Here is a 23,278-nt window from a genome sequence, read left to right as displayed (position 1 = left end):
AAATAAACTCTAAATAGAGATCATTCACCTACAACATGAAATGAAGAACCTGCTTTCCTAAAATAATATGACTGCCGTGCTAGCACCATGCTCTGGTTTAAAAAGTGCAAGAGGTCAAATAATTTTCATAAAAATGAAGAGAATGTGCTTTGGACAATTCTGTTAGAGGTCTTAATAAATGGAGCAAGCAGCCCTGGTGATAATAATGACATCAATTTTGAAGTTAAACACAAAATATTCAAATAAAATTATTTCATATAAAAATAAAAAGTTGGAGAACTCAAAATTCTCCCGTTACTAATTTGTGTTTTTCTTTCCAGTAAAAAAAAAAAAAAAAAGTTATTTTCTTAAAGCCTATTAAAATTTACACTTCCAGATAGGTGAATTTTGTTTTATGCAAAATTAAACATCAATAAAGCTGATTTTAAAAATGTAAAACATGAAATGTTAAAAGGGACCTTAGAGATTTTATCTAGTCATCCCATCTTTTGATCCAAGGACTCCTTCTATTTTGTTTTTAATCAGGCACCCTTATATCTTGAAAGATTTTTGTGACCTAAATGAAATCATATAAACCAGTGATGGACAATGCTAATAAGCAATGAAGTTAAGTAAGTTTAAGGACCAAAAAAAGGCCATAATCTTATTCCACTAGTTTAAAGGTTAATAGAGCTTTTGACACATAATCTACCTAGACACAATTTAAAATCAACTAAATAACATTCCTATTAGCTAAAGGAAGCAGCATGGCATTTGATTTATAACATCTTAACTAGTAAACTTACATTATCTTGTATAAATCAGAAATCCCAGTCCTCTAGTGAAGAACTTTCCCTGTCAATACCCAATGGTATCACTAACACTATTATGAAAACTCAAACTGGTCAGAAATTCATTCACTCATTCAATCATCCTATCATACATCCAATCATTCAACATGAGGGGGCACACTTGTTATTGTTGTGTAGTCGATAAATCATGTCTGACTCTTTTGCGACCCCATGGACTGTAGCCCTCCAGGCAAGAATACTGGAGTGTGTTGCCATTTCCTTCTCCAGGGGATCTTCCCAACTCAGGGATCGAACCCATGTCTCCTGCATTGGCAGGCAGGTTCTTTACCACTGAGCCACCAGGGATGCCCACTGGGCATACACTGTGGTGCAAAACACTTTCAGGTTTCTACTCACACCAAAAATCTCTCCATCTTTTAACAGTTTTAACTACTTATCAGTAAATGACCAGTAGGTAGTGATCAGAAAGGAGCACTTTAGCCACATTAGTGAATAGTGAAGTCGCTCAGTCATGCCCGACTCTTTGCAACCCCGTGGACTGTAGCCTACCAGCCTTCTCCGTCCATGGGATTCTCCAGGCAAGAATACTGGAGTGGGTTACCATTTCCTTCTCCAGGGGATCTTCCCCACCCAGGGATCGAACCTGGGTCTCCCGCATTGGAGGCAGACGCTTTAACCTCTGAGCCACCAGGGAAGCCACATTAAATGATTTCAAATTTCTAAATCTTAATAATTACATTCACAGACCCAGAAGGAACTTGCTGAAGTGGTCTCTGAGTCAGGAAACTTAGAGAATCAATGGACAATGGGAGAGGTGCCAGAATCCTAGAATGGGAAGGTAATCTCCTTATCTCAGAAAGAGGGAAAATGGTAGATTTTAGAAACCATAGATGGAGCCATAGCTCTCTAACTACCAGGAAGACCATAGGGTCTGCCACAAGTCACCATCCTAAGTTAACATTTTTATTCTGGACTTGGATAAAGGTTAAAAAAAAAAAGTCATGTTCTTTAAATGAACAGAATTATAACCAAAAAGAATAATTAAGACAATGGATGATAGGAAAAAAATTCAAGATGATATTACTAGACTGGAATATTGAGCAAAGTCTATCAGGATAAACTTTAATAGGTCTATCTCAAATTTCCAGGCTTTAACAGCTTATAACTACAAAATAAGATCACAAGTCATACTCCACTAAATACGGAAATTACAATGGACCCTGCTAACTCAATGGAAGGAAACTACTGGAAAGTTCTCCAGATTGTGTTACAAGTGTGCGGTTTGTTGCTCGTACTGGAACGACTGTCTCCTCCTAGCACACTTCTACTTCCACTGGCACAGCTGTTCCCAGTTACAATCCCCGCACTGTAACTTCCTCTCTGGCTTCAAGGAAGAAAGTACTGTTCTCCCTTTTGCGTCTCCATCTATGTAGGACAGACTCTCCACTAAAATCCCTGAAGCACAGCTAATACGAAGCCACAACTTCTGAATAAAACTGTACTTCAGGGCTAGGGAACAACAGAAAAGAAGTATGAAGAAGGAAATTCAACTGATGCTAGAACTTGACTATGGACTTTTAGAAAGTGACCATGGACTGGCCCTTTGCTCAGGGTCTTCTGTAGGGCTCCTGACCAGGCTCAACCTGCTGGGACCAGCCATTCACTGGGAGTTCTTTGACATCTCTATCCCTAACAATTCAAGTTACACTCTCCCCAAAGCCCAGAGAACATGTTTACCCTATCCTACTTCTCAGTCTAATCAGCACAGTTAAAGATAGCTGGCAGGTTTAGTCCTCCATAGCATTCAACTATGCCACCTAGTGAGATGTGGTCTGGGCAGAATCTGAGCCCAGAGAGGTGTTGGGGTCAGTCAGTACAGTAAATAAAAGGCTAAGCTGCAATATTGTGATCCATGAGTCCCAGACTAGATAAGACAGTAGCAAAAAGTCTCTAGGAAATACCAAGAGCCAAAGGAGGAAAAAAAACCATGGCCCAGAGGGCTTCCCTGACAGTTCAACTGGTAAGGAATCCACCTGCAATGCAAGAGACACCGGTTCTATTCCAGGGTCGGGAAGATCCACTGGAGAAGTGATAGGCTACCCACTCTAGTATTCTTGGGCTTCCCTTGTGGCTCAGCTGGTAAAGAATCTGCCTGTGATGTGGGAAACCTGTGTTCGATCCCTGGGTTGGGAAGATCCCCTGGAGAAGGGAAAGGCTACCGACTCCAGTATCCTGGCCTGGAGAATGCCATGGACTATATAGTCCATGAGGGTCACAAAGAGTCAGACATGACTGAGAGACTTTCACTTTTGCTTTTCCAGAGGGGAATTTAGAGACACAGTGAAACACCAGAAAGCTAATGAAGAAGTTCATTAGCTGTTCCTACTTCCTACTTCTCAGGACAGTTTATATCTAGGGATTGACCTCCCAAGTCCAAAGTCAGAGAAAGAAACTGAGTATAGGAGAATATCATACCCAAAAGTCTACCCACCCAGGCAGAGCAGTCCAAGACCCGAGGATAACATCAATAAAAGGAATCAAGACTCTTTAGAGAAGTGATTGATTCCAGGACTGGGACAGGATAAGCCTGGGTAATCTTATGGTGTCAGAAAACAAGGAAGTTCTCAAAAAAGGATGGGACAAGTCAAAGGATGCAGGAGCCAACCCAGGCACCCTACAATGGCCAAACCTGGAACAATTTGAACTAAATAAAATTACAGTATTGGACTATAATCCATAAAATAAAATAAATATCCATGAGTCCTTACCAATATAAACAACTGAGTAAATAATGAATGGAGAAGAGAAGGAAGCTCTTCCTTATCGAAGAATTCTAATTAGCAAATGTAGAGACAATAAGAAATACAAAGTCATTATTATGCAAACACTATAGTATTTATTGTTTATACTGTGTAATTATTGCAGAAAAGATCCACCTATGGATGCAAAAATCAGTGGGCAAAACCTTGCGGAGAAGGTATTAGCCTACTCTTAAAATAACCAAGATGGTTAATAATTACAAAGGGAAAATGGGAATTTCAGTGAAAAAAATCCAACATGACCAACTTAACCAAGCGATCAAGGTTAACATTGCCAGTAATGAGACAAATCAACATCATGTACATCTGTCATGATGCCCTGAGGACTTAAGATGACTTGCATAGTATCCTTGCCAACAATGCATAACCCCATCATGAGAAAACACTAAACAAACCCAAACTGTGAGATATTCTACAGGCTAGACAGTATTCTTCAAGTGTCAAGGTTATAAAAGACAAAGACTAAAGAATGTCACAGATTGACAGAGACTAAATGCAATGTAGGATTCTAGATTGAATAGCAAAACAGAAAATAAGGATACTGGGGGGAAACCATCATAAGATAAAAAGTTAACACCATAGTTAACTGTTAATTAATAGTTATGTAAATAGTTAACATTAGGGGAAGCTAGGTTAAGCATATACATGAAATCTTTGTATTATGTTTTCAAATTTTCTATGTCTAAAGTTATTTAAAAATAAAAAAGTAAAAGAAATTATCACCTATTCTGATATCAATACATTCTTCATGATAGAGAGGCTCCAAGATGTTTGTGCTTCCAGATAGGAGTGTCAAATAGACATGTGCTTATTTATTTGTTAAATTAAACTGCAAAAGTCAAGAAAAGTGATTTTGCATAATTTTAATTTACCTAAATGAAAAACATTAAACTGATTTCCTCTCTCCCTCCTCCTCCCCAAAGGAAAAACAAAACAAAAAACCTCAAACTCAAGGAGATGTCAAAGAACATCCTGTGTCAGGATTATCAAATTACCTTAGCTGACTCACCCTGAATCACGATGGGCTTATTGTTTTTTAATTTGTAATCTACACATTAATGTGGCATTCCCTAATCAATGTTCTTTTAAAATCCTTTAAAATGTACTGTTTCTTACTCTTGAATCTCTACCACAAAATATAACACATTGCTGCCTCTGAATCACTGAATTACTTCTAAAACTTGCATAAGGTTATTGTCTTCTGCAAAGATTCTCTTGTTCTCTCCCTTCTATAAAAGGAGTTTAGCAGTTATCCCAAGGGAATCAAAGATCCATGACTATTTTATATGGAGAGTGAAATAGATCAATAAAGACTATTCCTAATTCTTTTCTACCCTTATCATAAAGAGTCAGACTTCGGGGGAAGCTCTGGGGACCCTCCCCATCACCAAGTACAGGCTTCCAAAGGGATCCCACTTCTAGACACAGTGTGGCTGGAGAGAAGGGGCAAATGTGTGCAGAATGAAAGCAATGACTTTTAGACCTTCTGAAGGTGGAAACAGAGAACAAAACAAATATCTCTATGGAGTCTAAATTCTTCACACTTTCCTGTATATTGTTGGAGAATTCCTTGCTTTGTAAATTTTTGGTATAAAAATTTCTAAACTCTGAAGACAAATATATTTAACCTCTGGTTATTTGTATCATACTCTGAGTAGATAACCAGTGAGATTTCTCCTTTTGATCCAAAACCTTATTCTTTTAAGAGTGTGTTAGTCACTCAGTCATGTCCAACTCTTTGCTACTGGCAACTACTGGAGTGGATTGCCATGCCCTTCTCCAGGGGATCTTCCCAACCCAGGGATCGAACCCAGGTCTCCCACATTGCAGGCAGATTCTTCACCATCCGAGGGAAGCCCAGGCTTTCAATTTGTGACTTAGGTTGTTTCCTTTGCAGCTAACCAAAAGGCCAAGAAGAAATATTTCACTTTATTTCAGATCCAAAAGTCTCCGACTGAATGGACTCCTCCTCTTTAAAGGACCTCTGGTCAGTTACACAGGCTTTGAATTACAAATCTGTTTATCACCTACTGTCACTACCACTCTAGGGCACAAAACACATTTCTTTCTCAACTAGTGAAGTAATCAACAATGATTAGACTCAGTAATTATAAAACCATGATAAAGAGTTATAAAAGCTGTGGAACATTCCAATTGTAAAAGCTTGTGTGATTTCCTATCCATATGTCCCTCCTTCACACCTATGACCCCTGGGACTTGTGGGACTTCACACCTGAGAATTTTATCAGGACTCATGGCCCTCCAGTCCTGCCACCTCCAAGACTTTTCCTTTCTCTACCATAAGATCTCTAGATGATCTTTAGATGATGAGATGATCTCTAGATCAGCACTAATGGGATGAACATGAAGCTTGCCTGTTTTCCATCTCATAACTCAATTGGTACCTAGAGTTCAATTGTGCTTCTAAAATTAAGCCCCTGCCTTTCACTTGGTTCTAGTATCTTAAATATTTGCCCGATCTCCCAGTTTCTACACTTTACCTCGGTCGTACCTCTCTCATGCCAGTCTTTATTCTCATTCCTCATCCCCACCCATATCATTTGAATACTGTCCCTTGAACCTCAACCCTGAGAGATGGAGGCCTGTTACTGGTCACCAGTTCTCTTCGGTGCTGAACACCAATAAGACATGTTCCTTCTACCTTGCTGGACTTCTTACCACTGCTCACAACAAAGTATGCTCTTCATTTCCAGCCTTGCCCTGTGAGTGTGCCATCTCAACTATGGACCACAAAACCACCCCATACACTTCTCTTCTTCAAATTATTTCATGTCTCAAAATATTCCATATGTATCTTACTTTTTTTTTATTTCTCAAAACTATGGTCAAAGTAAGTGCATTAGTCATTGCTCTTCTAGGAGTCAAGAGCTCTTAGGAAATAACAAAACTGTATTGCCCCAAAGAACATCAAAATATGGATGACAGTGCTCCCATTAAAGAATAAGTCAAATAATTAAACCTAAAACCTTCAAAACTCAGCCTCACACACATACCCTTTTCCAGTTTTCTTCTGACCTGATGCTAGAGAAGTATACCCAATTTGCAAATGTCTTTTAGAATACTGCTACTCAAGAGTGGCCCCTGAAGCTTGCTAGAAATACAGAATCTCAGGCCCCCACCTCAAACCTGCTGGATAAAATTTCCAAATGGATCTGGCAGAGCTGCTAAGAACAGCGTCTTCCTTCCCCATCACATCATAGAGGGGCAAGCCTATAAGCAGGTTGAGCTGTCCACAGGACTAAGCTATTGGAAACAGTGATTGGTCCAGGTAGCCAGTTTTGGCAAACAATCAACCCAGAGCAATTAATATTCATGAATTTTCCAAGAGGCTAAGGAATAGTTTTTTCTCTCCCTTGGGAGCCCAAGCTGTAGAACAATGACACCTGCATTGCCAGAGGCCATCTTTCTGCTGTAGAGAAGAATACCATATACAATGGAAAAGCAAGAAACTAAGCTGAAATACTCTTGCCTGGAAAATCCAGGGATGGAGGAGTCTGGTAGGCTGTAGTCCATGGGGTCGCTAAGAGTTGGACACGACTAAGCGACTTCACTTTCACTTTTTACTTTCATGCACTGGAGAAGGAAATGGCAACCCACTCCAGTGTTCTTGCCTGGAGAATCTCAGGGACAGGGACAGGCCTGGTGGGCTGCTGTTTATGGGGTCGCACAGAGTCGGACACAACTGAAGTGACTTAGCAGCAGCAGCAGCAAGCTGAAATAAGAGACAGATAAGGAAAGAGAATGAGAAACCATTGTTTGAGATCCCAGATCTAGGTGTGCCCATAGGCAGATGTTCCTCAGATGGGTCTTCAGTTATGTAAACAGGTTTTAAAAGTCTGTTTTTCCCACTTAAACTAGTTTGAATTAGGCTTCTTTCACTTGCACCCAGGCTTCTAGACTAAGGAAAAGCTCATGTATTTGAAGATTGTTATGATATTTTTGGTTCTTTTCTGTAGTCTAATCAGCTTATCTTTCTTAATCTTTTTTTTATCCCCATAGATTTTCCAAGTTGACAAGCATTGGGGGGTTTTGGAGGGCTACTGGAGAAGACTCTTGAGATTTCCTTGGACATCAATGAGATCAAACCATTCAATCTTAAAGGAAGTCAACCCTGAATATTCATTGAAAGGACTGATGCTAAAGCTGAAGTTCCAATACTTTGGCCACCTGATGTGAAAAGCCAACTCATTGGAAAAGACCCTGATGCTGGGAAAGATGACGGCAGGAGAAGGGGGCAACAGAGGATAAAATGGCTGGAAGGCATCACTGACTCAATGGACATGAATTTAAGCAAACTTTGGGAGATAGTGAAAGACAGGGAAGACTGGAGTGCTGCAGTTCCTGGGGATGCAAAGAGTTGGATGTGACTGAGAGACTGAACAACAATCTGATCTCCAGACTCCTAGCTGTTCTGATAGCTTGTTTATTCCTTCATCCCTTGGGAATCCCCCTGAAGCTCCTAAGACCCCTTTAGAAAGAAACTCTTTCTTATCAAAACTGACATTTGTGAGTTTTTTCCTCCCTGATTGGCGATGTTTCTGAAAAAATTTCAACTCATATATAAATACTTAAGAGGACAATAGATTGGCCTATTTCGGAGTAGATTCTGAGAACAGTTAATGGAGGCTCCATGCATTAATTCTACAAGAAGAGCCACCCGATACATTGTAATAATGGTGAAGGATCTAAATGGTTACGGTGCTTTGCTTTTGAAAACACTGAGTGCATCATGGCCATTTTAAAAGATTGCTTCAGCTCAGATCATGGTAAAGCTAAAGCCAAGGAGGAGAAACATTTGCCTTAGAGAACCAATTCTAACTAGCTACAGGGCAAATGTGAATCATTACATTTATCCACTTATCCTTGGACTCTAGAGACAATAAATGTGTATATAATGAAATAGATGGAGATAATCTAAATAATTTTTTTAAAGTCTTGAAGGAATGTGGCTGTGATAAAATTGTGAAGCTCTTTTTTTTCCCACTGGGTTTAAAAATAACCACTTCTCTATAACACTGGAGTTAGGCTAATGTTAGAGAAAAGACCCTTTCAGAAACACTATTAAACCATACTTGTATGGTAAGGTCGGGAGAAGGCCTACAGTTCTACTGCATCTGACATAAAGAATTTATGTAAACAGGTTAGCATCACTCTATTTCATAGTCATAGAAGCTCCTTTAACCATATCTCACAATTGTGTTTTACTTGTTATAAAAAATAAAATAAATGGTGCTTGTCCAGGTCAGGCCAATAATCCATCTACCCCAGTGTTTTTTTTTTTTTTTTTCTCTAACTATATAACTTATTTGGGGTAGCTCAGTCAGTAAAAGAATCTGTCTACAATGCAGGAGACCACCGGCAATGCAGGAGACCTGGGTTCAATCCTTAGGTCAGGAAGATCCCCTGGAGAAGGTAATGGCAACCCACTCCAGTATTCTTGCCTGGGAAATCCCATGGACAGAGGAGCCTGGCAGGCTACAGTCCGTGGGGTTGCAAGAGTAGGACACAACTTAGAGACTAAACCACCACTATCATAACATATTTAGGTGGGGAAAAAAAACAAGAAATCCCCTACGCTTCATGTTCCCACTTTCTAGGGAGAAACAAACTTGATAATAACAAAATTTCAACCACATATAAATTTATAAGAAAAAAATAACAGCAATTCTATAAATATTTTCATCCATATACTGATAGGAGCAATTTAAAATCACAACCAACTCAAGACAAAACTAATGGTATACTGTGATAAGAAAACATCCTTCTGAAAAACCAGAAGAATTCCAAATATGTGTGCATAAATATAAAGTAGGAGCTTTGAAGAATATTGTTCCAGGTTCTTTATAAGCTACAAAGTTCTTTTTTGGTAAGTTCTTTTTTCATGTACTATCCAATACACTGGTTATTGAGTACTTGAAATATAATATAAATTTTGCTTGAAATGTGCTATATGTTTAAAATACACACTGGATTTTGAAGACTCATGTACTAAAGAAAGAAAACATACCATTAATCATTATTTATATTATGTACACATTGAAATGATATTTTGGATATATTATGTTAAATGAAAGATATTATTAATTTTAGCTGTTTCTTATTACTTTTAAAAATGTGGCTCATAGAAAAATTTTAATTACATACATGTTCACATATTTCCATTGAGCAGCATTATTCTACACTCTACTCAGTGATTAGGAGCAGCCAAGTCTGTGATGTTAAGCAAATTACTAATTGTCTCACTTTTAACTGAAAATGGAGTTAATAGCACCAGCCTTATGAAATTTTAAAGATTAAAAGAATGTTTATATGTAAAGTACTTAGAACAGTGCCTAGTACATAGTAGGTCTATATATATGTTTGTATATATATATATCCTGGGTAACGTACCGCTTTTGGGTTTTGGACTCCAAATTTTCTTATTTCACTTAATTTTAGTTACTCACTTCATGGGTATATCAGTCTATTCCAGCTGCCATAACACAATACCACAGATAGTGTGCCTTAAACAACAAAGCTTTATTTTTTCTCACAGTTCTGGAGGCTGGAGTCCAAAATCAAGGTTCCAGCAGGGTTGGTGCCAGGTGAGGTCTCTCTCTTCAGATTGCAGACAGCGCTTTCTCAGCGTGTCCTCACAGAGGAGTCTGGTGTCTCCCTCTTCTTATAAGGAACACCAGTCCTGTCCAATTAGGGCCCTACTCTTATGACCTCATTTAATCTTAATTAGCCCTTAAAGGGCCTATCTTCAAATACAGTCACAGGGTTAGGGTTTTATCATGTGAATTTGGGGGTGGGGACACAATAATAATAGTGGGTTATGTGTAAACAGTCCCTTTGTTGTTGTTGTTGTTCAGTCGCTCAGTTACGTCCAACTCTGCGACCCCATGGACTGCAGCACGCCAGGCTTCCCTGTCCTTCACCATCTCCCGGAGCTTCCTCAAACTCATGTCCATTGAGTCGGTGATGCCATCCAACCATCTCATTCTCTGTCTTCCCCTTATCCTCCTGCCTTCAATCTTTCCCAGCATCAGAGTCTTTTCTAATGAGTCAGCTCTTCACATCAGGTGGCCAAAGTATTGCAACGTCAGCTTCAGCATCAGCCCTTCCAATGAATATTCAGGGTTGATTTCCTTTAGGATTGAATGGTTTGATCTCCTTGCTGTCCAAGGGACTCAAGAGTCTTCTCCAACACCACAGTTCAAAAGTGTCAATTCTTTGGCGCTCAGCTTTCTTTATAGTCCAACTCTCACATCTATACATGACTACTGGAAACACCATAGCTTTAACTAGATGGACCTTTGTCTGCAAAGTGATGTTTCTGCTTTTTAATACGCTGTCTAGGTTTGTCATAGCTTTTCTTCCAAGGAGCAAGCATCTTTTAATTTCAAGGCTGCAGTCAACATCCACAGTGATTTTGGAGCCCAAGAAAATAAAGTCTGTCACTATTTCCATTGCTTCCCCATCCATTTGCCATGTAGTCCCTTAAACACATATAAAGCTGAAAACCAATGGGTTCATAATTTTGGATCTATTAACCGTCCACCAAGATGAGCAGGTGGCTTCTAATCACTGAAAATATTCATTTTAGGCCAACAGGTCCATTCACAGCATAAAAGGTATTAAGCAGAAGGGCATGATGTTTCCCTTTGACATCAACCTCAAAATACTTCTGTGTATTTCTAAACCAGCCCAATTTTTGGTATGAACTGAAGAGCTGAATTTAATAAAACTCGATCCATAATACCTCTTGGAGTATTGAGTTTAAAAACCACCTGTTTAAAAAAGTTGTTTCTTCTTGTTTTAAAATTGCTTTGTCAAATAATAAAGAGTGCTCTCAAATTTTGGAAACTGATAGAAAGCCACTGTTCTTATTTTAAGCAGTGTCTCTTGTTTGATTATAATTTCTCTCAAACTGTTTAGTTCTTAGTTCTTCATTTGAGATTCATAATTCAAATTCAAACAGATAGGAGTTTATTCACAGGAAGGATTTTTTATTCTGTTTCTAATTTTGAGCATGAGAATTTGCTGCTATCTTTTATCTCTAAATATTTATGATTATACTATTTTTTTTTTACTTTTGTTTGTTTGTTTGGTTTTTTGGCTGAGGCAACATATTAGGTCAAAACCTTCAGGAAATAATCCAGATGTACTCCTAAATCCTTTCCCTATGTTGGAAATCATAGCTTGGAACTAATTAGCCATAGGCATCATTTCCAAATTTCAGGTCTTATATTTAATCCATTTCCCCACATCTTCTTTCTGTCTTCCTGCAGTTTATCTACATGAGCACATTGTTGCACTATCTAATGAGACTAAATGCCATGAATGAACATCAAGCTTTTTCTATGTATTTCCTTTTCTAAACTATTTCGAGTTCATTTATTTTATTTATTTACTTATTTTTTGCCACACCACCTGGCATCCAGGATCCTAGTTCTCTGACTATGGATTGAACCAGTGCCCTCTGCAGTGGAAGGGCAGAGTTTTAACCACCGGACCACCAGGGAAATCCCTTCTAGATTACTTTGAAATGTTAAATGAATTCAAGCACAATTCCATTTCTCTATCCAAAGAAACAACAGTAAATTTAATTGGATAGATACTCATTAAATACCAACTATAGGCAAATAATTCAGTTCAGTTCAGTTGCTCAGTTGTGCCCAACTCTTTACAACCCCAAAGACTGTAGCACGCCAGTTTTCCCTGTCCATCACCAAATACCAGAGCTTGCTCAAACTCATGTCCATCGAGTCAGTGATGCCATCCAACCATTTCATTCTCTGTCATCAAATAGACATAAAAGTTAATATAATATGATCTCTACTTTCGCTTCCAGTCTAGAAGGAGGCAGCCATGCAAACAGTTAACCTTGATGAGCAGAACAAAATAGTACCAAATAGATTCAAGCATTGGACTGAATACTTGTGCCTCCAAAAATTCATATGTTGAAGTCCTAATCCCCTATGTCTTGGTATATGGGGCCTTTGGGAGGCAATTAGGTCATCAGGCTGGAACCCACATGAACAGGATTAGTGACCTTATGAGAACAGGCACGAGAGAGTTATCTCTCTCTAGGTAAAGTGAGGGTATAGTGCAATGGTGGCTGTCTGTAGGCCAGGAAGCAAACCCTCATCCGGTGATCTTGGACTTCACAATCTTCAGACTGTGAGTAGTAAATGTTTCGTAGACCACTCAGTCTATAATAATTTTATCAGCCTGAACAAACATTCAAGTTTGAAAGGGAGAGAAACTTTCCTGACTGAGTAAGCCTTCAAAGAATATGAGACATTTGAGCTGAGGCTGGAAGAGCCATCTTTTGATTAATACAATCTCCTGAGGACACAGTCCAGATGCAGAATTGAGAAGAACCAAAAGGATCTGGGAGAAATAGAACCAGAACCTGACTATACCATACCATATAATACCATACCATATCATATCATATCATATCATATCATACTAAACCATAGCATTCCTAGAAATTACCCTTGCTATGGACTCCATTTCAATTGAGATTATAAGATTATGAATTTTCTTATCATTTAAGCCAGTTTGAGCTGGATTTTCTATTACTTGCACTCTAATTGATATAACCCCTCTAAAGCTCTCGGCTTAAATTTGTTACTTCAGTTAGGTATCTCTAAATGGATGTTCCAATAAAACCTTGTGTTAGCACAGGTTGTCTGAGAAGCGGATGTCAAAATGGGATTAGACAGGCAAGAGATGAATTGGGGGCAGTACTGGCAAGGGAAAAATGGGGAAGAAGTTAGTGAGGTGTGAGAGCTAGTAGACTAGTCCTTTGTGAGAGAAGAAGAAAGGAAAGTAGGTTGAGTAGAAAAGCCTTAGACTGCCATGCAGTTCTAAGAAATTCTGGCAAGGTTGTTGGAGAGTCCTCAGCCAACATTCCTGATTAAAGAAGGAAATTGTAAATCTACCTGGAGGAACTGTTCAGTATTCCTACCATACCCAGTCACTGGCAGGGAGGCCCATGGACTTGGCCTGGCCTGGTTGACATAATGTGTGTCAGAAGTATTTACAAATGAAGATGAATTCTAAGAGGAGAAGAGTAGATTTTAGTTGTCGTAAACCTCGTGTTCCTTTGCAGGATCCTCTGACTTTGCAGATGAGTGTCAATCACAGGGAATGGGCAGAACAGCACCCAGGATTTGATCATCTCTTGTCATCTTATCACAGACTGTAGTTGGAATCTTGGAAACTTTCTTTTTATCATTATACGTTCATATATTTTAGTGGATGCAGGTTCAAATCCACAGATTTGATTGTCATCTAGTCACCTACTTGACCCCCTCTTAGGAATCTCCCAGACACTGGCAGCTTTTGGTTTGAAACACTTTTGCCAGAGAGTTTGAATACAAAATTGTAACTTATCTACCAAGAGTGAGCAAGGAGATGTCTTTTGGCATCACCGCCTCTTTAGTATCTTCCAGGGTTATCACCTTGGGGCTTCCAAGTGGAAAGAGTTTAAAATAAAAGCTCCCAAGCAAATTGGGTTTTCCATTTCCCTGTGCTGGGTCTTAAACATGCTTTTTCTTTTAAAAATGTTTAAAAAATTAATGGATTTCATTTCTTAGAGCTATTTTAGATTTACCTAAAAAGTGAATTAAAAGTACAGAGTTTCCATATATTCTATATATGCTCTCTCTGCTCCCATTACCACTCTCAGTTTCAGTTTCCTCTATTATTAACATGTTATTGTGGTACGCCCATTACACTTGATGAACCTATACTGATACATTATTATTAACTAAAGTTTATGTTTTACATTACACTGTGTTGTATATTCTGAGCTTTGGCAAATGCCTTATGACAATATCCACCATAGTTTCACAGCCATACAAATTTCTTGTGCTCTCTACCTATTCATTCCTCCTTGACCCCAAACCCCTGGCAATTGGTCTTTTTACTGCCTTGCTAGCTTTGACTTTTTCAGAACGTCATATACCTGGAGTATTACAGCATGCAGCTTTTTCAGACAGGCTTCCTTCACTTAGTGACATGTTTCCTCTAGGCCTTTTCAAGGTTTGATACCATTTTTCTTTTTTATCACTGAACAATATTCTATAGCATGTATATAATATAGTTTGTTTATCCATTAACCTATTGAAGGACATCTCAGATGCTTCTGAGTTTTAATAATTTTGAATAAAGCTGATATAAATATCCACGTGCAGGTTTTTATATAGGTCTATGTTTTTAACTCATTTGGGTAAATATATAGGGGTATAATTGCTGGAGTGTAAGGTTAAGACTATATTTGACTTTGTAAGAAACCACCAAGCTATCTTCCAAAGTGTGTATACCATTTTGCATCCCCTAGCCTATCTGACTGACTTAGGCTCTTTATACTCTTTGTTGTGGCATGGTTTCAGGGGCTAAAATTTCTCTAGTGTCCTTGTTTTGGTCTGCTGTTGTCTTTGAGTTTCTCTAAAGATTCCCTGGATCATGGAAAAAGCAAGAGAGATACGGAAAAGCATCTATTTCTGCTTTATTGACTATGCCAAAGCCTTTGACTGTGTGGATCACAATAAACTGTGGAAAATTCTGAAAGAGATGGGAATACCAGACCACCTGATCTGCCTCTTGAGAAATTTGTATGCAGGTCAGGAAGCAACAGTTAGAACTGGACATGGAACAACAGACTGGTTTCAAATAGGAAAAGGAGTTCATCAAGGCTGTATATTGTCACCCTGTTTATTTAGCTTATATGCAGAGTACATCATGAGAAACGCTGGACTGGAAGAAACACAAGCTGGAATCGAGATTGCCGGGAGAAATATCAATAACCTCAGATATGCAGATGACACCACCCTTATGGCAGAAAGTGAGGAGGAACTAAAAGGCCTCTTGATGAAAGTGAAAGTGGAGAGTGAAAAAGTTGGCTTAAAGCTCAACATTCAGAAAACGAAGATCATGGCATCTGGTCCCATCACTTCATGGGAAATAGTTGGGGAAACAGTGGAAACAGTGTCAGACTTTATTTTTCTGGGCTCCAAAATCACTGCAGATGGTGGCTGCAGCCATGAAATTAAAAGACGCTTACTCCTTGGAAGGAAAGTTATGACCAACCTAGATAGCATATTCAAAAGCAGAGACATTACTTTGCCAACAAAGATTCGTCTAGTCAAGGCTATGGTTTTTCCAGTGGTCATGTATGGATGTGAGAGTTGGACCGTGAAGAAGGCTGAGCGCTGAAGAATTGATGTTTTTGAACTGTGGTGTTGGAGAAGATTCTTGAGAGTCCCTTGGACTGCAAGGAGATCCAACCAGTCCATTCTGAAGGAGATCAGCCCTGGGATTTCTTTGGAAGGACTGATGCTAAAGCTGAAACTCCAGTACTTTGGCCACCTCATGCGAAGAGTTGACTCATTGGAAAAGACTCTGATGCTGGGAGGGATTGGGGGCAGGAGGAGAAGGGGACGACAGAGGATGAGATGGCTGGATGGCATCACTGACTCGATGGACGTGAGTCTGAGTGAACTCTGGGAGTTGGTGATGGACAGGGAGGCCTGGCATGCTGTGATTCATGGGGTCGCAAACAGTCAGACACGACTGAGCGACTGATCTGATCTGAAGGATTCCCTAAATTGGAATCTTTCAGTTCTGAAAGAGTTTCTCGGTTCTTTTAGTTATGATCCGCTGTTACATGGGAGCCCTGTCGAGCTGTCTAGGGAAGGGCAGTGTTCTTCAGTCCTGTGATTAAGTCCCCATCTTTTAGTGAACTTGAGCTGGGTATTTTTCTTCCTCTAAGTCAAAGGCTAGTGTGAGCTGGAGTTGGGTATTTCCCTTTCCCTGATTGGTTAGGTTTTGATAAAATGCCTATTGGTTAGGTTCTGGTAAAACAGCTTCCCTCTAGGGCAAGCCTTATTAAGACAAGAGAGCTCTGGGAGTAACCATATTACAAAATAGTTACTCTTCCACCCCTCCACCAGAAGCACTACTGGATTTTTTACTCCAACCTGTACTTTGAGAAGCCTGTGGGGAATTCTGGAGGTAGAACTCACAGAAGTGAGTTTTATCCCCTAAGACCTGGAACCCTCACGGTTTTTAACTCTCAAGTTAGTCTACACCAAAAGCTTAGCAACTGGTCACGTAAATTTTTAAGTGTCCCTACTAGTACTAGCTTGGACTTTGGGCTTCGGCTCCTGTTAAGCTGTGATTCCCAGTATCCACCCATCTGTCTCTGTGGTTTGGGGTGAACTGCCTCATTTCTCTGACCAGCGAGCTCAATTCTCTGATGAATCTAAGAAAAGTTGTTGATTTTCAGTTTGTTCAGCTTTTTTCTTATTGTGAGCATGGGACTGACAATCTCCAAACTCTTTATCTCTATATAGGGCTGGAAACCAGAAGTCCTTTCATATGTGTTTTTATAAACCAGGTGGTATTTCATTCATATTTTTTATTTTCTTAAGTCATACTGTGCTAAAGACTTCATCCTATTTCTTTTTGCATTCAGTATCATGTTTATAACATCTTTATAAACATGATGTTACTGTGTGAGCATCTGTTAATAATTCAGCACTTCTTAATTGCTCTATAGTATTCCACACTGTGTATCTACCACATCTTTCCACCCTCAGTGTCCCAATATACAAACAACTCAAGAATTAACATCTGCAAACATGTTTCCTTATGGACCTGTGGAGAATTTCCTAGGACTAAATGCCTGGAAAGAAACTGGTGGTTCATAGGGTCTAAATGCACTTAATTTGACCAGAGCACCAAACTGCTCTCTAAAAGGTACAAAGCAGGGCATGAAGTTTCCTCTATCCTCACTCTCCAATAGCACTTGACCTCACCTTACTGGCTAATTGTTGCCTAGTTGATGCGTGTAAAGTATTATTATTTTCATGCCCACTTTTCTAATTACTAATGTTTGAGCTCTTGTCACATGCTTGATAAGTTTGGGGCGTTTTCTTCCTGTGAATTGCTTAGTCATGACCTTTGGCCATTTTCCTGCTGTAGTTTCTGCTCTTTCCTTGTTGGTTTGTAGCAGTATCTTATATACTCTATATTGTAGGTCCTTGCAAGTATTTTCTCCAAATTTATCATGTTTGTTTCCTTTGTCTATATTTTCATTTGTTGAATGACTGATAGAATCAAGTTTATCAGTGTTTCTCCTTATGATTTTTGCTTCCCCAAACTATGTCATCAAAGATATTTTTCAACATTATTTCTATCAACTTTATAGTTTTACCTTTCCCATGTAGGTTATGTACAAAATCCATCTGCAGCCTACCTTATAAACAGAGTTAAAGATGAGGCAAAGTTTCCTGAGAAAATGACATGTAAACTGCAATGTGAAGGAAAAATAGAGTTAGGCCACTTAAAATGGGAACAGCAGTGTTTCATTTGCAAAGACAAGGAGGTGAGAGATGATTTATGTCAAGTTTCAGTAAATGGAAGAAGCTGAGCACATCTGGAGTATAAAGTCCAGGAGGAAGAGAAATGAGAGATGAATCTGAAAAGAAAAGCAGTGAAAAAACAATGGAAGATGCTGTAATCAAATGCAACATTTTGTCAGTTACATAAAGACCTAGATAAGTGAAATAAAAAACCTCATTCCATAGGAATTTGAAAAGTCCAAAGCCTTCCCCAGGAGTTCATCAAATTTCTAATAGGTTTATATTACTGACCATGAATTTCTGCTTAATTCAGTTGAAGGATTATCACTGCCATGAATGAAGACCAGTCTTATTCCTACACAATGTTAGTCAAGATATGGAACCAGCCCTTTCTTTTACACCCAAACACACTCACCCACGGATGCACACACACAATCACCAACACACCCAGGTAGCTTGTGTAAGTAGCAGATTTTACAGAGTGTATGAGAGGGTTATAACATTGCAACATAAAAATGAAAGTGAATAATAGAATTCTGGTTCTCCAAAGCCCTTAGCCTCTTCACCATCAGGACTTTCACCAACTTGTTTTGATTTATTTTGACTGACTATTATTTTGTTACCTTGGTTTCTGGCATCTCATGTCATCAGAACTTTTCTCTGTCTGTCCCCAGTAACAGGTTGAAGCACTTTTCTTAACAAAAAGCATTTTCTCTCTGATAAGAAAAGTTGTATTTCCCCTTATTAGAATAATAAAGGTTCTATTCTGCTACACAGGTTTGGAGGTTTGGGTTCTGTCAAGGGACAACTGGGGCCTATTGGGGTTTTAAATAGTGGTGCTTCTCTAGTTATGATACGTCTGACTGGTAGGTCAGATGTGTTTGAATGACAGATCACTGTGAGTATAGTGTGGAGAATGGATTGGAAGAGAGTGAGATTTGAAGCAGAAAGATCATTTAGGAGACAGTGGTAGTTGTCCAGGTAAGAAATGATGAGAATATGAATAAGAATGGTGGCAATAAAGCATTGATACAGGTAGAGATGGAGATGGACACCAGATGGTCAGTAGGTAGAAACAGCAGGACTTGGCAAATTGGTTGGATATAAAATTTCCCTCGGGCTTCCCAGGTGGCTCAGAAGGTACAGGATCTGCCTGCAATGTGGGAGACCCGGGTTCAATCCCTGGGCTGGGAAGATCCCCTGGAGAAGGGAATGCCTACCCACTCCAGTATTCTTGCCTGGAGAATTCCATGAACAGAAGAGCCTTGTGGGCTACAGTCCACAGGGTCGCAGAGTCAGACATGACTGAGCGACTCACACTTTGACTTTCAAAAGTTCCCTTAGTTTCTGACTGGAAGCCTGAGGGAACTGTGGTGTCTTTTCTTTAGACAGAAAATACAGGAGAAGGAGCAGGCATGAGGGAAATCCTGAGCCCCACTTAGGTCAGGTGGGGGTAAAGTGCTCATGCGACCCCAGCAGAGAGATCGTGGACATAAATGGGTATATTGGTGTGGAGCTCAGGAGATGTATCAGGGCAGGAGATACATCATTGGAGGTTACCATAGATGGGGATAGAGGAGGTTGCTCAAGGAAATATTACAAAGGAAGACGAGAAGAGGGCCCAAGGCAGAGTTGTAAGAATTCCATTTTTTTCGTTCCTATTTTGCCACAGGGGTGGGATGTAAGATCCTGGTGTCCCAAGCAGGGATCGAACCAGCACTCTCTGCAGAAGGGCAGAGTTACAACCACTGGACCACTGGGGAAGTCCCTGAGAATTTCAGCTTTTAAGAGACAAGTCCCAGGTAGCACTAGTGGGAAAGAACCTGCCTGCCAGTGCAGGAGATGTAAGAGGTGCAGTTTCGATCCCTGGGTTGGGAAGATCTCCTGGAGAAGGACATGGCAACCCACTCCAGTATTCTTGCCTGGAGAATCCCATGGACAGAGGAAGAAACTGAGATTAAGAAAGCTTAAGTAAGCCCCTGAAAGATACACACAAGTAGGGATTCAAACTCTAATCTCTGTGCTTGTGGGAAGTAGAATCAAGATAGAGGGAGACTGGGTTGGATAAATTTTATGAATTCTATAAATTCCAGCTCTCCATGCATGCTAAGTTGCTTCAGTCATGTCTGATTCTGTGCAATCCTATGGACTGCATGGAGGAGCCTGCCAAGCTCCTCTGTCCATGGGATTCTCCAGGCAAGAATACTGGAGTGGGTTGCCGTGCCCTTCTCCAGGAGATTGTCCCAACCCAGGGATGGAACGTGCATCTCTTATGTCTCCTGCATTGGTAGATGTGTTCTTTACCACTAGGGCCACCAAATGAGGATGAAAAGATAGAATGGAGTATATGGGTAATCACTGGTAAGCCCTTTTAGTTATTTGTTCCTCTACTCCTAATAGGAGGACAGAGCAGCCATGCCATAAAAGTTGGCTGAATTGAACATGGACACACAATGATTATTGCCAAAGCAAATTCATAGAATGTCATTAAATATCCATTAATACACAAGGCATTAGAGGTATAGCTGAAACCTATTATTAAGTCATCCTTAGTTAACCAACATCTGCCCTGCCAAACTATTTTTTTCTTTAGTGGTTCTTACTTGGTCTGGCCCCACAGAAAAAGAAGCCCAGTATAAGCTGTACATATTAGCATATTATTCTATGAAAATAAGACAAGTGGTTCATAAATGGCATTATTCAATATCTGCAGTTACAAGATGGCTCTGTGTGTCTGCATTTTGAACAATAAAATGGTCAGAAATGAGCCTTGCTCCCTCCAGAGTCCAGAAAGAGAGATGTTTGGGTTTAGTTGTATTGAGAAAGATAACCTTGCCCTACCAATAACCCTTTCAAAACCCTCAGATACGCAGATAGCACCACCTTTATGGCAGAAAGCAAAGAAGAGCTAAAGGGCCTCCTGATGAAAGTGAAAGAGGAGAGTTTAAAAGCTGGCTTAAAGCTCAACATTCAGAAAACTAAGATCATGTCATCTGGTCCCATCACTTCATGGCAAATAGATGAGGAAACAATGGAAACAGTGACAGACTTTATTTTTTGGGGCTCTAAAATCACTGCAGATGGTGACTGCAGCCATGAAATTAAAAGATGCTTGCTCTTTGGAAGAAAATCTATGACCAACCTAGACAGCATATTAAAAAGCAGAGACATTACTTTACCAACAAAGGTCCATCTAGTCAAAGCTGTGGTTTTTCCAGTGGTCATGTATGGATGTGAGAGTTGGACCATAAAAAAAACTGGGTGCTGAAGAACTGATGCTTTTGAACTGTGGTGTTGGAGAAGACTCTTGAGAGTCCCTTGGACTGCAAGGAGATCAAATCAGTCAGTCTTAAAGGAAATCATCCCTGAATATTCACTGGAAGGACTGATGCTGAAGCTAAAACTCCAATACTTCAGCTACCTGATGTGAAGAACTGACTCATTGGAAAAGATCCTGATGCTGGGAAAGATTGAAGGCAGGAAGAGAAGGGGACGACAGAGGATGAGATGGTTGGATGGCATCACTGACTTGATGGACATGAGTTTGAGCAAGCTCTGGGAGTTGGTGATGGACAGGGAAGCCTGGTGTCCATGGGGTCACCAGGCTGCAGTCCGTGGGGTCGCAAAGAGTCTGACACGACTGAGCAACTGAACTGAACTGAACTGAACTTAAACCTACCCTACAAGAGCATACTTTCAAGAGAGCTTCCTTCTTTCTGGAATAACCAGGGCAAGAGACAGAAAGATGTGGATGGCTGCTTGTTGGTAAAGAGCCCACAGAGAGGTAAGGAGGATCTTTCTCATCATATCCCCTTCAATGACTTTCATATTGCTGTAATTCTGTGCTTGGATCAGAGCCCCAGAACCAAGGAGACAGACCTGGTCTTGCTGGAACTTTCAGTAGTTGAAAGTCATCTCAGCCTTCCACATAGAGATTTTTTTTTAATTAAATGCCCCAGTGTAAATCTATGCTTCAAAATAGTATGTGATTCCACAAAAAAAATTTAAGCCCGGAATTACCACATGACCCAGAAATTCCACTTCTAGGCGTATACCCAAAAGAATTAAAAGTAGGATCTTGAACAGATAACTAAATCCCAGTGTTCAAAGCAACATTATTCACAATAGCCAAAAGATAGAAACAATCCAAGTCTCCACCAATGGATAAACAGGTAAATAAAAATGTGGCATACTGTTACAGTGGAATATTACACAGCCTCACAAAGGGTTAAAATCCTGATACATGCTACAGTATGGATAAACCTTAGAAACATTATCAGTTTAAGATAAAGAAAAATTCTTGAGATGGATAATGGTGATGGTTGCACAAAAATGTGAGTACTTAATGCCATTGAATTGTACACTTACAATGGTTCAAGTGGTAAATTTTATGTTATGTACATTTTATCCCAATTTTTTTTAATTGGTAAGAGGTAGAGTTTGGTGATAAGAAGTAGTTCTGACATATATAGGCTGTGTGACCTGGGGAAAGTCATTTAGCCTTTCTAAGACTCAGTTTCCTCGTCTCTAAAATGGGGCAGTAATCTCTACCTTGTTTGGTTGTCCTGACATTTAGAGATAATGCCTGCAAAACACCTGTCATTTTATCTGATCTTGCATGAGTGCTCATTAAGTGGTATGTTTATGAAGCTAAAAAAATACACATCCCAAGGACGATACATGTGAAAAATAAATTGACTTTCCAAAATTTGAAGTTGTATACATAAATTATTTAGATAACTCTTAGATTTGCTAAAGAAAAACTGTTTAATATCAAAATAACTTATTCCAAACTTTAGCTTCACCATCATCTCCGGTTTCTAACTTGACCATAAGTCTTGGCAATAAAGTGCTGCCTCCCTGTGGGTCTGAATTTCTGAGCTCTGAGAGCCAAAGGATTATTCTGTTTTTCATCTCCCTTTGGGCTTCAGCTTACTAATATTTTCATTAAACATTTAATTACTTTGCCATTAAGTGATTATCTGTTCCATGCTCAATTCAAAGCTAAACAAGTGGAAAGATTTAATATAATTCTTAGAGTAAAATATCTAGGGTTGGAAGTAATCCCAAAATTATTTGAATATAGACATAACTTTAGGAAGACACACTAAGGAGAAAGCAATTCCTTGTGTGCTGTTTTGTTAGGGAACAAGAAGGTTGGAAGCAGCAAACAGCTCTGTTCAGAGGAGGCCCCCAGTGAATGAAGGTTAAAAGGATTTGCCCTTGCAGGACTCCAGGTCTCTAATTGGGACCTTCAGTTCCTGTAATCCAGAAAGATTGGGAC

The 23,278-nt window shown here is 39.5% G+C and overlaps 1 non-coding gene across 1 annotated transcript; it reads right to left on the bottom strand.

The window, feature by feature from the left end:
* Positions 1-1,413: 1,413 nt before the first annotated feature.
* TRNAW-CCA lies at positions 1,414-1,485 on the bottom strand. The gene has a single exon. It is a non-coding gene; the product is annotated as a tRNA-Trp (tRNA).
* Between the last annotated feature and the right edge of the window lie 21,793 nt (positions 1,486-23,278).

Source organism: Bubalus bubalis, chromosome 11 (genome assembly GCF_019923935.1).
Source record: "Bubalus bubalis isolate 160015118507 breed Murrah chromosome 11, NDDB_SH_1, whole genome shotgun sequence".
NCBI lineage: Eukaryota > Metazoa > Chordata > Mammalia > Artiodactyla > Bovidae > Bubalus > Bubalus bubalis.
Note: the sequence above shows the minus strand (reverse complement) of the source record. Positions and strands in the feature narration are given on the sequence as shown.